Source organism: Canis lupus, chromosome X (genome assembly GCF_048164855.1).
Source record: "Canis lupus baileyi chromosome X, mCanLup2.hap1, whole genome shotgun sequence".
Lineage (NCBI taxonomy): Eukaryota > Metazoa > Chordata > Mammalia > Carnivora > Canidae > Canis > Canis lupus.
This window is the reverse complement of record NC_132876.1, coordinates 48,868,285-48,883,307: the sequence shown is the minus strand read 5'-3', so window position 1 is coordinate 48,883,307 and position 15,023 is coordinate 48,868,285. Positions and strand designations below refer to the sequence as shown.

The 15,023-nt window shown below is 36.7% G+C and overlaps 1 pseudogene; it reads left to right on the top strand.

Annotated features, from left to right (window-relative positions):
• Nucleotides 1-314: 314 nt before the first annotated feature.
• Nucleotides 315-473, top strand: LOC140628969 (U4 spliceosomal RNA; annotated as a pseudogene).
• The last annotated feature ends 14,550 nt before the right edge of the window (nucleotides 474-15,023 follow it).

The window sequence follows — 15,023 nt, the reverse complement described above, 5'->3', positions numbered from 1 at the left end:
GAGCCTGATTTAAACATTTTCTAACTTTCCCCTTAAAAAGTATTTATTGGAGATGCTTGAGAAAGTAGAGACAATGAGACTTATTTTCTGACCAGATGTGTAGCTTGAACATCTAAAAAAATATTCACGGGGCACCTGGGTGGCTCAGTCAGTTAAACCTCTGCCTTGACTCAGGTTGTAATCTTGGGGTCCTGGGACTGAGCCCCATGTAGGGCTCCCTGCTTAGCGAGGAGTCTACTTCTCCCTCTGCCCCACTCTCCTGCTCATACTTTCTCTCAAATGCATAAAAAAACCTTAAAAATATTCACATCATTAGCTTTGCGCAGTGGCAGTATCGTAGCCAACGAGGTTTATCCGAGGTGCGATTATTGCTAATTGAAAATATTCACATCAAGCCATGTTGAATTTGGGGTGCTGAATGACTATTATTACTTAACCTCATTTTATTTTATTTTTTAATTTAAATTCAATTTGCCAAAATACAGTATAGCACCCAGTGCTCATTCCATCAAGTGCCCTCCTTAGTGCCCAACACCCAGTCACCCCATTACCCACTCCCCTTCCACAACCCTTTGTTTGTTCTTAACCTCATTCTAAAGGTGGGTAAAAATGAGGTTAAGTAATAAAAAGCCACCATATGGCAGGGGCATAGGCCTGACTAGCATCCATCTGCTCTTGGCAGATTTCTCCTCCTCTCCTTCCCTCCCATTCTTTCCCCCTCTCCCTCCCTCCCACTTCTATCTTTATTTCCTCCTTCTGGGAGATGACTGGCTGCAGGCTCTCTGTGCCTCTGTGACCATTTAATTCCCATGACACCAGGTCAAGCACCAGTGGGCATTTAATACAGAATAATAATTCTCATTGTTGTGGTAATGTGGCGGCCCAAGGTGTGACTGGATGCCAAAAATTTTCTGGAAGTCTTGTTGAACAGAGACTGGGAAGGAACTAGTCTTAGCGTGGCACAGCTCTATGTGCCCTGTGTGTACTTCTGATGTCCCACACCTGGTAGTATTTGGAACCTAATCACCTGGACTTTGGGAAGTGCTGCGTGAGACAGATGTGTCTCATGTGTGCCTGGTTTAGGCAGGCTACATGGCTGGCCAAGCCACACACTGATGACCTGATGTTTCCACATTGGAGCCTGCCACTCTCCAGCATTTTGGGAAGGGTACAGCTCTAGGATTGTGGCCAGGATTGTGGCAGATCATGGGGACAGAGAAGAGGCAGTGTTTTGTTTAGAGATAATGGCAGCTCCTGGGAAACCAGGGAAATTAGAAACTCAGAAGATATTCTGATTTTTTTTTTTTTAGGATTTATTTATTTGTTTGTTTGTTTATTTATTTATTTATTTATTTATTTATTTGAGAGAGAGCAAGAGCACAAGCATGGGGAGCAACAGGCAGAGGGAAAACCAACCTTCCCATTGAGCAGGGAGTCCTATGTGGGACTCAATCCCAGAACCTTGGGATGATGACCCCAAGGTGAAAGCAGCCACTTAACTGACTGAACCACCCAGGCACTCCAGATATTTTGGTTTTGTTCTCATCTAAAGGTTTTAGGGATTTAAGTGAGTCTATCCCAGTCAAATGTGCTCAGAGGTAATTTTACAAAAATGGAGTATAGTTCTCTTTTAAATTGGCACCCAAAGTGTAATATTTCAAGGTTTGGAAAACTGGCTTTCTTTTTTAAAAATTCGTATTTTACTTTCCTTGTCTCAATAAACACCCCAAGTGTAGGTTTAGCAAATGGATGCAGTTCAGGCAAATTTTGTGTTTATACTTCTTTTTTGGTTAATTTTTCTGCCAAGTTCACCCTGTGGGGTGGACTTTGAGCAGTGGAGACTACTCAAGAGAGCTGACAAATAAGTTCTTTTCCATCTTTTCCACTTACATAGACTGCTCTTAGAAATGGTGATTTTATGTATCCTTATTGAAGACATCATACGATATAATCAGCGTGTTTTTTTGAAAAGTTCTGTCCAGATGGCTAACGTAGCCCTGTGTATTTGCTTTCCCTCTTTCCTGGCCTCACTTTCCTTTCCCCCTTGCACTTGTTTCCTTGTATTATACATTTCAAGGTAAACTGGTGCCCCAGACCCTGTTTCCTAGTCTTGAGCTAAGAAACGACCCAAACTATTCTATATTTTTAAGGAAATGAGCTCTGTAATATGAGACATTACCAACAGTAGCTCAGTGTACCCTGCCTCAAGAGCAGCAAACATAAAAATAATGTTTCTACTTATGGATAAAATTAATATTTGGAGATAACTCCAAACTAGTGATATAAAAAGTCCTTCCACAAGGTATGCTGTCAGGAAAAGGTAAGCTTTGAAAATGGACACCTGCTTTACAATACACACAACTGTACATAACAGAAAAATTTAAAAAAGGAAAACATTGAAATGTGTTTATAAAAAGTTTGAAGGGAACAAAGAGTCTGTTTTTGTAACATAGAGAGAGGAAGGACCTTTCTCAGCATGATCAAATACCTAGAAGCCATAAAGGGAAAGTATGAATGATTTACCTATAGTTGATCACCTACATAGGGGGAAAAAACATGAGCAACACTAAATGAATTAGATGTCCACCTTCTTTGACAGCACCAACATCTAGCTGAATCAGCTTGCCCTGACTCCCTGAGTACTAAATAATCATCTGATGATAATTTTATTTATGATATAGATTGGTGTTAGGGAGAGAACATACTGAGCATAAAACAATGAGAATCTGGTCTACTTGGTAATTATCTTTCTTTTTTTTTTGGTAATTATCTTTCTAATAGTAACATACATTATCACTCTTTTTTATTTTCAAGAAGAAACTCTACCCTACTTGATGATACATTCTTTTCTCTGCAAACTTAAGAATGTTCGATAAACAGGGGACTCTGTGCCCAAACAAAGACCTTGTATTATTATGCTTACTTTTTCACTTTTTGAAATATAAATGATCAACAGGGCCAGAGAGTTACACTAAGTCCAATCTCAATTGTGGAGTGAATTATGTGTACATGAACCTGTAAGGATAATGTTACCCCTCCAATAGCACTTCCTGCTCTCCCCATCTCTCTTCTCCCTCCCCCCAGGCCTATCTCCAAACCCGCAGGTTGTCCACACCTTAACCACAAGGCCTGAGGGAGACCTAATGGACAGGATCAAGTGTGGAAGTACACCATTCTGAAAAACAAATATCTGCTCTCCTGCCTAATACCACAGGTCAGGTCAGGGCAGACCGGGGGGCCATTATCCTAGTTTTCTATACCCCATGATGGTAGCAAGGTAGTTCTGTTTTAAAGGCAAGGGAAGAGCCATAGTTCAAATGTAGAAACTAGAAAAAACCTTTAGCTTGGGATGTGATGTAAAACGAGTATAAAAAGGTAGCATTGAAAATAGTCATAATCATTCTTAGAAAGGCCATTGTCAAAGGAACTTAGCTAGTCTCCATTTGTCAACATCACCCCTTTCAAACATTAACTCCACTGTGTTTCCATGCGTGTAGTTTGGGTAGTTTGCAGTAGCAATAGTCTCTTCTTGTTAGGTGACACTATATTAGGTCATGCCTCAAGCTGTGGCTTGAAGAACAGTGGCAATGGCAGTGGCAAAAATAGAATGGATCATTGCTGTCTTTCCTCTGGATTTCAAGTAAGGCAATTGGCAGAGCCCAGGAATGGCAAGGGGAGGTGGTTGGGCTAAGTGGAACTTTGACAGTGTATACATTGAATCAGGAAATGTGATACTAATAATTGTGTCATGAGTCCATTATGAAGGATGCTAAAGCACCATGGGGATAGGCTACAATATACTTTGGGCTATGAAAATTCTACAATTTCAAAAGGTGATCTGGACTAAAAATTCTGAATCAGCAGGTGAAGTACTCATAATGTCTTTTGTCTCAGGATATATGACAATGAATGAGTTAATCAATGCATTTACACTTTCAAATTTGCTGCCTTATTCTGTTGTCCAAGTTATTATACATGTTTATCTTGCCTTGCAACCAAGGACAAAGCACACTATTAGGTCTTGAAGAAATGAGCAGTACTAATCAAGATATCTTTGCCAGCACCTGCAATGGAGGGTGACATCTTGTTTGTCAAAGTGGGTAAAATGCAGATATAACTTAAAGTTTTTAGAACGAGAAAATAATATAAGGATAAAATGAAATAAGTGTAAGAGGGACATTGGGACTAAGACAATTATTTGAGTTCTTACCATAGCAATTGATTGATGTGTCGTGGTGTACTTTGCCATACTTCTGGACTGTATTTTTTATTTTTATATTTAAAATTTTTGCATATCCCATCGTTGGTGGGATAAATCCATAGTTTTTATTTTTATATCACCGAGTGTTTTTTTTTAAATTTTTATTTATTTATGATAGTCACAGAGAGAGAGAGAGAGAGAGAGGGAGGGGCAGAGACACAGGCAGAGGGAGAAGCAGGCTCCATGCACCGAGAGCCTGATGTGGGATTCGATCCCGGGTCTTCAGGATCATGCCCTGGGCCAAAGGCAAGCGCCAAACTGCTGCGCCACCCAGGGATCCCCTCGCCAAGTGTTTTTAAGTGGAAGTATGATTGACACACACATTAGTTTCAGGTGTACAACATAGTGATTCGATGAGTCTATATAATATGCTATGCTTACCACACGTTTAGCTACCATTTGTCACCATACAATGCTATTGCAATACTATTGACCATATTCCCAGTGCTCTCCCTTTCATTTCCATGATTTGTTCATTCCATAACTGGAAGCTTGTACCTCCCACTCCTCTTCACCAATTTTGTCTATCCCCCACCTCTCTTTTCTGGCAACCACCAGTTTATTCTCTGTATTTATGATTTCTACTTTTTTTGTTTGTTCATTTGTTTGTTTGTTTAGGTTCCAAGTACAAGTGAAATCATATGTATTTGTCTTTTTCTATCTGACTTATTTCACTTAGCATAATACCCTCTAGGTCCATTCATTCATATATCATCAAATTTTGATATTAAGATTGAGTGGCCTGATGCCTGGGTGGCTCAGAGGTTGAGCATCTGCCTTTGGCTAAGGGCGTGATCCTGGTCTGGGCTCAAGACCCGCATCAGGCTCCTTGCGAGGAGCTTGCTTCTCCCTCTGTCTATCTCTCTGCCTCTCTCTCTGTGTCTCTCATAAATAAATAAATAAATAAATAAATAAATAAATAAATAAATAAACAAGTAAGTAAGTAAGTAAATAAATTCTTTTTTAAAAAAAAGACTGTGGCTTTTCACTTACAAAATAGTGCCTTTGTAAAGAAAAAATTATCAGTATTTTCCTTCACTTTATTTTATTCTTTTTAAAGAAATTCTCCCATACTGTAAAGGTCATGAAGATTATCTTCCAGAAGCCTTAAGCTTTACTGCTTTGCCTTGCCTCATTTAGAGTAACAATTCACCTGGACTTTATTTTTGTATGTGATGTGAAGTTAAGAGTCAAGGTTCCATTTTTTTCCCCATAAGGAAATCCAATTGACCCAGCACCATTTCTTGAGATGACTCTTCTTTCCCCACTACACTACAGTGTTGCATTTGTGATAAATTGTTGTCATATATATGGGTCTGTCTCTGTATTTGCTATTCTGTCCATTGGTCTATTTGTTTATCCGTGCACCAATTTCCTTGAATCCTGTCATAATTACTATAGCTTTATAATACATCTTAATATTTGGTAGTATGAATTATCTTTATTGTTTTTTTTTCAGAATTGTCTTGGTTATTCTTGATGAATTACATTTCTCTATTGATTTTTAAAATGAGCTTGCCAATTTACACTCCCAGCAGTTCAGATAATTCACAATTTGTTAGAATGACTCTTAGGATATGATGATCTTTAAATGCTATTTTATATGGCTTCATTTTGAAATTTTAATTTTCTAATTCATTTATCATTTCCAATTAGAAATGATTTTAAAAAGTATGTTTTATATACTTGTATATATTGTATACAGTATATATAGAGAGCTGATTTAAAAAATATATTGACATTGCATGGTGGACTTGTTGAAATCATTTGTTAATTTACATAGCTTATTTATATATTCTTTTGGATTTTCTACATATGCAATCATTTTGTATGTGAATTATGATTATTTTTTCTTCCTTTTTAATTATTATTCCTTTTATTTATTGCTTTCTTCCCTTATTGTACTGTCTAGCATCCCCAGTATGGTGATGAATAAAAACAATAATAGTGGCCACCTTTTCCTTGTTAACTGATCTCAGGTGGAAAGCTCTCAATATTTCAATATTAACTAAGATGTTTTTTTTGTAGATAACGTTTATCAAATTATAGAAGTTCTCTTTTATTCCTGATTTCCTAAGAGTTTTAAATCATGAATGAGGGTTGAATTTTATCAAATGCCTCTTCTGTATCCATTAAGATGTTTATGTAAGTTTTTCTAATTACAATAGCATAGCAAAATATTGATTGATCTTTTAATGGATTTTTATTTTACTTTTTTATAGAGAGAGAGAGATTGTGAGAGCAGGGGGACGTGAGGGGTAGAGAGAGAGAATCTTAAGCAGGCTCATGCCCAGTGCAAAGCCCAATGCAGGGCTCCATCTCACAACCCTAAGATCATGACCTGAGCTAAAATCAAGATTAGGATGCTTAACTGACTGAGCCACCCAGGCATTCTTATATTGATTGATTCTTAAATGTTAATTTAAGTTCACATTTTTAGAAGACACTCAACTTGATTATTATGTATTATCTGTTTTGTATATCACTCAATTTGGTTTGCATTTTTTGCATCTATGTTCAGAAGAGGGATTAGCCTGTAATTTAATTTTTTAATATTCTTTTCAGGTTTGGTATTATGTGTCTGTGTTTGGATCATAAAACAAGATGGGTAGTGTGATAGATAATTTTATGTGTCAACTTGGCTACACAACAGTACCCAGATGTTTGGGCAAACACCAGTCTAGATGTTGCTGTAAAGTTATTATTTAAAAAAGATTATTGTTTAAATCAGTAGACTTTGAATGGAGCAGATCATTCTCCATCATGTGAATGGGCCTAAACCAATGAGTTGCAGGCCTTGTGAGAAAGTAACTGAGGTCCTTTGAGGAAGAGGGAATTCTGCTTCCAGATTGTCTTCGGACTCAAGCTGGGACATCAACTCTTCTCTGAGTCTCTAGCCTTCTGGCCCACGGTATAGATTTTAGATTTGGCACCTTCCACAATTGCATGAGCCAATTCATTAGAATAAAATCTCTCTCTTTCTCTGTATATCTATCTCTATTTCATCTATATATGCATATCCACACCTACATATCTATACCTTCTATTAATTTTGTTCTGTGGAGAATCCTGATTGTTTCTTTTTTCTCTTCTTTGTTTTTTTTTTTAAGATTTTATTTACTTATTCATGAGAGAGAGAGAGAGAGAGAGAGGCAGAGACACAGGCAGAGGGAGAAGCAGGCTCCATGCAGGGAACCCGACATGGGACTCGATCCTGGGTCTCCAGGATCACGCCCTGGGCTGAAGGCAGGCGCTAAACCGCTGAGCCACCTGGGCTGCCCTTTTCTCTTCTTTGGAAGAGTTTCTATAAAGGCTGTATATTTTTTCTTTTTAATTTTTTCTTTAAATATTTGGATAAATTTACTAGTGAAGCCACCTATAGCTGAAGCATCTTTTTGTGGGATTTTTTTTTACAGGTTCAATTTAAAAAGTTAGATATAGGACTAATCAAATTTTGCATCTTTGCCTGTATCTATTTACCCTCATACTGAGATCTTAATGTTTGTGAATTCTGTAGCAATGCCTACTTTTTCATGCCTGATACTGGTTTTCCTGATACTGTGTTTCTATTTTCCTCTTAATCACTCTTGGTAGGGTTTATCAATTTTATATAGAACTAACTTTTGGCTTTCTTGATTTTCTCTCTCATATGCTTGTTTTCTATTAATTTCTGCTCTTTATCATTTACTTTCTTATTTTTCATTAGAGTTTAATTCATTGTTCTTCCTCTAAGATAATTGATTTTTAGCCTTTCTCCTTTACAAACATGCAGTATACAAACTAGGATTATATCTATAAATTTCTTTCTACACATTGCTTTAGTTGCATCCCACAAAATTTTAACAATTTGTATTTTCATTATCATTTAGTCTAAAATATGTTTAACTTACATTCTATATTTTTCTTTAATCTATAAGTTATTTAGAAACGTTTTACTTAATTTCCAAGTATTTGAGAATTTTCTAGTTATCTTTTCCTTATTGGTTTCTAGTTTAATGTCACTGTAGTCAGGCAACATACTCTGTATCTTTTTAAATGTATTGAAACATTCTTTATAATCTAATATCTGGTTAATTTCTAGAAGTACCCACATGCGCTCAAAAGTCACGTATATTCTGCATTTTTTCAATGAAATGTTCTTTAAATTCACAATTAGGTTGATCATGTTGTTGAAATCTATATCTTCACTGCTTTTTAACATATCTGAGGTAGGTATGTTAAATCCTCCATGATTATGAATTAGTCTATTTCACCTCTAAGTCTATCCATTTTGCTTCATATACTTGAATCTATGTTATAGTCATATCAAAATTTAGAATTGTTGTAATTGTTGTATCTCCTTGGTTGATTGATCTTTTATTACTATAAATTTATCTCCTCCATCCCAAATAGCTCTTCTTGTTTTTCTTTTGGTTAGAATTTATATAGTGTATTTTTCCCATTCACTTACTTTAGATGTTTATGTGTTCCTATACTTAAGTTGCATGTCTTATAAGCAGAATACAATGGATTTTGTTTTTTATCCAGTGTGACACTCCTATTCTTCTAACTGGAGTATTTACTCTATTTATATATTTTTTATTTACTCCTCACTTTACTCCATTTATGTTTAGTTTAATTACTGAAATGTTTTTTTAAAGGTTTTATTTTATTTTTATTTTTAAATTTTTTTATTGGAGTTCAATTTGCCAACATATAGCATAACACCCAATGCTCATCCCGCCAAGTGTCCCCCTCAGTGCCCATCACCCAGTCACCCCAACCCCCCGCCACTACCCCTTGTTCATTTCCCAGAGTTAGGTGTCTCTCATGTTTTGTCACCCTCACTGATATTTTCACTCATTTTCTCTCCTTTTCCTTTATTCCCTTTCACTAATTTTTATATTCCCCAAATGAACGAGACCATATAATGTTTGTCTTTTTCCGATTGACTTATTTCACTCAGCATAATACCCTTCAGGTTTAAAGGCTTTATTTATTCATTCATGAGAGACATAGAGAGAGAGAGAGAGAGGCAGAGACACAGGCAGAGGGAGAAGCAGGCTCCATGCAGGAAACCCCATGCGGGACCGGATCTGGGACCGATCCCGGACCTCATCCCAGACTCCATCCTGGGACTCCAGGATCATGCCCTGGGCCAAAGGCAGGTGCCAACCCCCTGAGCCACCCAGGGATCCCCATTACTGAAATGTTTGTGTTTACATCTACCAACTTAAAAATTTGAATACAAGTCCCTTATGAGATATGTGTTTGGCAAATATTTTCTCCTCCTCTGTGGTCTGTCTTTTCATTCTTTCTTTTGCAGAGCAGAAGTTTTTATTGTAATAAATAAGTTGAACTTATCAATCTTTCTTCCGTGAATCATGCTTTTGGTGTTGTCTCTAAAAATTCATCATTGAACCCAAGGTTACCTGAATTTTCTCTTATATTATCTTCTAGAAGTTTTATAGTTTTGCATTTTGCATTTGTGTAAATGGTCCATTTAGGGCTAATTTTGTGAAAAAATGTAATGATGTCTGTGTCTAGATTATTTTTTTCCTTTTGCCATTGACCTATTTGAATCTTCTGCCACAATACCATGCTGTGTTGATTACTGTACCTTCATAGTAAATCTTGAGGTAAGGTAGTGTCAAACTGTGACTTTGTTCTTTTTCAGTATTGTGTTGGCAACTCTTTTGCATTTCCATATAAACTTTAGAATCAGTTTCTTAGTAACCACAAAATAACTTGCTAGGATTTTGGTTGGGATTAAATTGAATGTATAGATGATTGGGAAGAATCAACATCTTAACCATCCTGAGTCTTCCTATCCATGATCATGGACTATCTCTTTAGTTATGTAGATCTTGTTTGATTTCCTTCAAAAGAGTTTTATAGTTTTCCTTATATAGATCCTGTATACATTTCATTAGGTTTATGCCTAAATATTTCTCATTTTTGGTGTTAATGTAAACAGTGTTGCATTTTAAATTTAACTTTCCAATTTTTCATTGCCAGTATAAAGGAAAACAGTTGAGTTTTGTGTATAAACTTTGTATCCTTCAACCTTACTATATTTGCCTGTTTCAGTTTTTGGGTTGATTCCTAGGAATTTTTTATATAGTCATATTATCTGCAAAAAAAAGAAAAGACAGTGCATTTGTTCTTCTCCAATCTGTGTGCATTTTATTTCTTTTTCTTATCTTATTATACCTCAAATGCAATGTTGAATAGGAGTGGTGGGAGGGGGCATCATTGTTTAGCTCAGAATCTTAGGAGGGAAGCATATATTTTCTCACCATTAAGTATAATGTTAGATGTAGTTTTCATGTAGGTATTCTTTACAAAGTTGAAGAAATTCCTAGTTTTCTGAAAGTTTTAATAATCATTAATGTGTTTGATTTTGTCAAATGCTATTTCTACATCTATTGATATGAACATATGATTGTTCTTTAGCTTGTTGATATGATGGATTAACATTAATTGATCTTCTAATGTTGAATCAGCTTTTACCTATAATAAATAACCACTTGTTTATAGTGTATAATTCTTTTTATATGTTGTTGCATTCAATTTGCTAATATTTTGTTGAAGATTTTTGCCTCAATGTTTATGGAAAATATTTGTTTATGTTTTTCTTTCTTGTGATGCCTTTAGTTTTTATATTAGGTTAACACTGACTTCAGAGAATGAGTTAAGAAGTGTTTCCTGGGCAGCCTGGGTGGCTCAGTGGTTTACGTGCCTGTCTTCGGCCCAGGGTGTGACCCTGGAGTCCTGGGATCAAGTCCCATGTCGGGCTCCCTGCATGGAGCCTGCTTCTCCCTCTGCCTGTGTCTCTGCCTCTCTCTCTGTGTGTGTCTATCATGAATAAATAAATAAAATCTTAAAAAAGAAAAAAGAAAATGTTAAAAAAAAAAGGTTTCTTTTGAGGGTGCCTGGATGGCTCAGTTTAGTTTGTTGACTCTTGATTTTGGCTCAGGTCATGATCTCAGGGTTGTGAGATCAAGCCCTGTGTTGGGCTTCATGTTCAGTGCAGAGTCTGCTTGAGATTCTCTCTCTCTCTCTCTCTCTCTGCTTGTCCCCCTCTGGCACTCTCTTTCTTTTTTTCTCTCTCTCAAATAAATAAATAAATAAATAAATAAATAAATAAATAAACAAAATCTTTTTTAAAAAAGAAGTGTTCCCTCTGCATCTAATTTTGAGAAGAGATGATAAAGAACTGGTATAATTTCTTTTTCAAATATTTGGTATAATTCACCAATGAAACCATTGACACCTAGTCCTTTCTTTTTAGGAAGGTTATTAATTATTGATCCTATTATTTTAGTATAAATAGACCTATTTACATTATCTATATTTTCTTGTGTGAATTTTTGGTAATTTGTGTCTTTTGAGGAATCAGTCCATTTTATTTATGTTATCCAATATTTGGGTATAGAATTTTTCATAATATCCCTTTATTATCCATTTAATATCTACAGGATCAATAGTGATAACCTTTCATTCTCAAGATTAATAATTTGTATTTTATCTCTTTTTTCTTGGTTAGCCTGACTAGAAGTTATACAATTTCATTGATCCTTTTAAAGAACTAGCTTTTGGTGTAATTGATCTATTCTATTGTTTTCTCTTTTCAATTTTGTTAATTTCTACTCAAATTTTGATTATTGCTTCTCTTCTGCTTGCTTTAGGCTCTTATTGCCCTTCTTTTCTTAATTTTCTAAGATGATAGTTTATAGATTTTTTATCTTTCTTGTTTTCTAAATATATGAATGCATTAAATTCCATAAATTTTCTTCTAAGCACTGTTTTCATTGCATACCACAAGTTTTGATAAGTTACGTTTTCACTTTTGTTTAGTTAAAATATTTCAAAATGTCTCTTGAGACTTCTTCAACCTAGGTTTCACCTAGTAACATGTTGTTTTATCTCCAAATATTTTGAGATTTTGTAGCTATGTTTCTTTTGTTGATTCTTAGTTCAATCCCATGTGATATGAGAGGATACTTTGTATGTTTTCTACTCTTTTAAACTTGTTAAGATGTATTTTCTGGCCTAAAATGTGATCTATCTTGGTGAATATTTCATGTGAGCCTAAGAAGTATGTGTATTCTGCTGATGGTGTTGGATGAAGTATTCTACAAATGTCAATTTAGATCCAGTTGATAAATGGTACTTTTTCTCCCCCTTTACATGAAACAGGAAGACTAGAATGGGGCTGGAGCTGACCAGTTGTTTTTCCTCCTGGGACAGATATGAAAAAGTAGCTTCTCTTTCAGAACAGCCTTGTTATGAAAAACCCTCTGGACATATTTCAGCATGGTTACTTTTCCGCTGGCCACAATTCAAACTGGTTATTTTTTCCTTCCCCTCCCAGAAACAGGAGGGGGTTTTTCCTCTAATTTTTGCTGTGAGAACCTGTTGGGGTTCCTTGAAGTAAAATCAGTGAATGTGTGCCCCCCCCAAATGCTCAGCCATGAATTTCCACTCTTAAGTTAGTACACACTCAGCGTCTAGCAGCTCATCAAATTTATCACGTAAGTGTCCTTTTTAAAAAAGATTTTATTCATGAGCATCCCGGATGGCTCAGCGGTTTAGCGCTGCCTTCAGCCCAGGGCGTGATCCTGGAGACCCAGGATCTGCATGGAGCTTGTTTCTCCCTCGGCCTGTGTCTCTGCCTCTCTCTCTCTCTCTCTCTCTCTCTCTCTCTCTCTCTCTCTCTCTGTCTCATGAATAAATAAATAAATAAATAAATAAATAAATAAACAATAAGATTTTATTTATTCATGAGACACACACACACACATGAATAAATAAATAAGATTTTATTTATTCATGAGAGACACAGAGAGGGAGGCAGAGACATAGGCAGAGGAAGAAGCGGGCTCCCTGCAGGGAGCCCGATGCGGACTCGGGACTTGGTCCCAAGGACCCTGGGATCACTACCTGAGCCAAAGGCAGCTGCTCAACCCTTGAGCCACCCAGGTGCCCCATCACTTAAGTGTTCTAAGTAGTTATTGGCCCCAGAGACTTCTGCTTCAAGGAAGCTCACCTTACCTGTGATTTTGCCTATATCTCCAGATTTTGGGAGTGTTGGTTTGCCCTATCACCTCAGTTCTCTGACAGATCTTAGAAAAGTTGTTGATTTTCTATCTGTTCAGCATTTTTTCTTATTGTGAGGAGGGTGGTGAGGACTTCCAAGCTCTTTACATATTGGAGCTGAAAGTCAAAGTCGCTATTACATTTTTAGTTTTAGAATTTCCATTTATTCCTTCCTCCCCCATTTCAGTTTGTGGGTGAAATTGTCTACCTTGTTATCTATTTTCTTGAACATATTAATCATAATTTTATTTTTTTGGTATATTTTTCTATTGGAGTTCAATTTGCCAATGTATAACACCTAGTGCTCATCCTGTCAAGTGCCCCCCTCAGTGCCTGTCACCCAGTCACCACATCCCCCAGCCCACCTCCCCTTCCTTTCAAAGTCTGTGGGATGCCTGGGTGGCTCAGCGGTTGAGTGGCTGCCTTCAGCTCAGGGCATGATCCTGGGGTCCTAGGATCGAGTCCCGCATCAGGCTTGCCACAGGGAGCCTGTTTCTCCCTCTGCTTATGTCTCTGCCGCTCTCTCATGAATAAATAAATAAGATCTTCAAAAAAATAGTCTATGCTTGATACATCCAATAGCTTTATCTCCTATAGGTCTATTTCTTTTGTCTATTTTTTTTCTCTTGGTTTCTTTTTCTCCTTTTAAAAATAATTTCCATTTGTCATGTCTCTTGGTATGGTTCAGTTTGAATGTTGAACATGGATGAAAATTCTAGAAAATTGAGATGATATTTTCTTTATTCGTAGAGGATTTTCTTTTGCTTTGCAAAGGCAGTATAAAAGTAAATTAGCTTAAGTGAATGAAGAATTGAACTATTTTGAGGTTGGATTTCAATCTTTGTCAGATCTATTCTATTTCCAGTTCACTCTTACTTCTAAGGTGTAATCCTTCAGGGGTTCTGACAACCTGGGGAATTTATCAGTTCCCTCAATCTTGGAAGTCCCCAAACTCCATTTTTAAAATTTTCCTCTGTACTTTGAAGCTGCCAAAGCTTTATCTTCCCAGTCTCTCAATTGCCTCTTTCTACTTGGTTTCTTTACTTCTAGCTCTATACCTATTAAGAATTGGTGAATGCATAAAGGAGAAAATTAACTCAGACTGCTCATTTAATTTCTTTGTAATTTCCTTTTCTCCAGGATATTAGCCCATCAAAACCTGGCTGTCTAGTTGGTTCTGAGTTCTAGATTTTTTAAAAAATTTTTTATTTATGATAGTCACACACACACACAGAGAGGCAGAGACACAGGCAGAGGGAGAAGCAGGCTCCATGCACCGGGAGCCCAATGTGGGACTCGATCCCAGGTCTCCAGGATTGCACCCTGGGCCAAAGGCAGGTGCTAAACCGCTGCACCACCCAGGGATCCCTAGATTTTGAATCTAGATTTAGCTATGTGTGACTCCTGACAACTCTATTCAGGTTTCTGCCTCTTCACAGCTTGTTTTCAGCCTCTTGACCTATGTTGATAATGAACTGGTCAATGTCTCAAGAGGAGAATAGGTGTAAAATGTCAGGTTTCACCTATAAGTTTCTCTTCTCTCCAGGATTTTGGTAGCTCAATCCTGGCTGCTTTGGAAGCTCTCTGATGTCCTTAAATAATTTCATCTGTTTAAATACAATAACTATACTTCAGTTTTTCTTGTCCTAAGTGGGAGGATTGGTCTTCTATTAGTAGACCA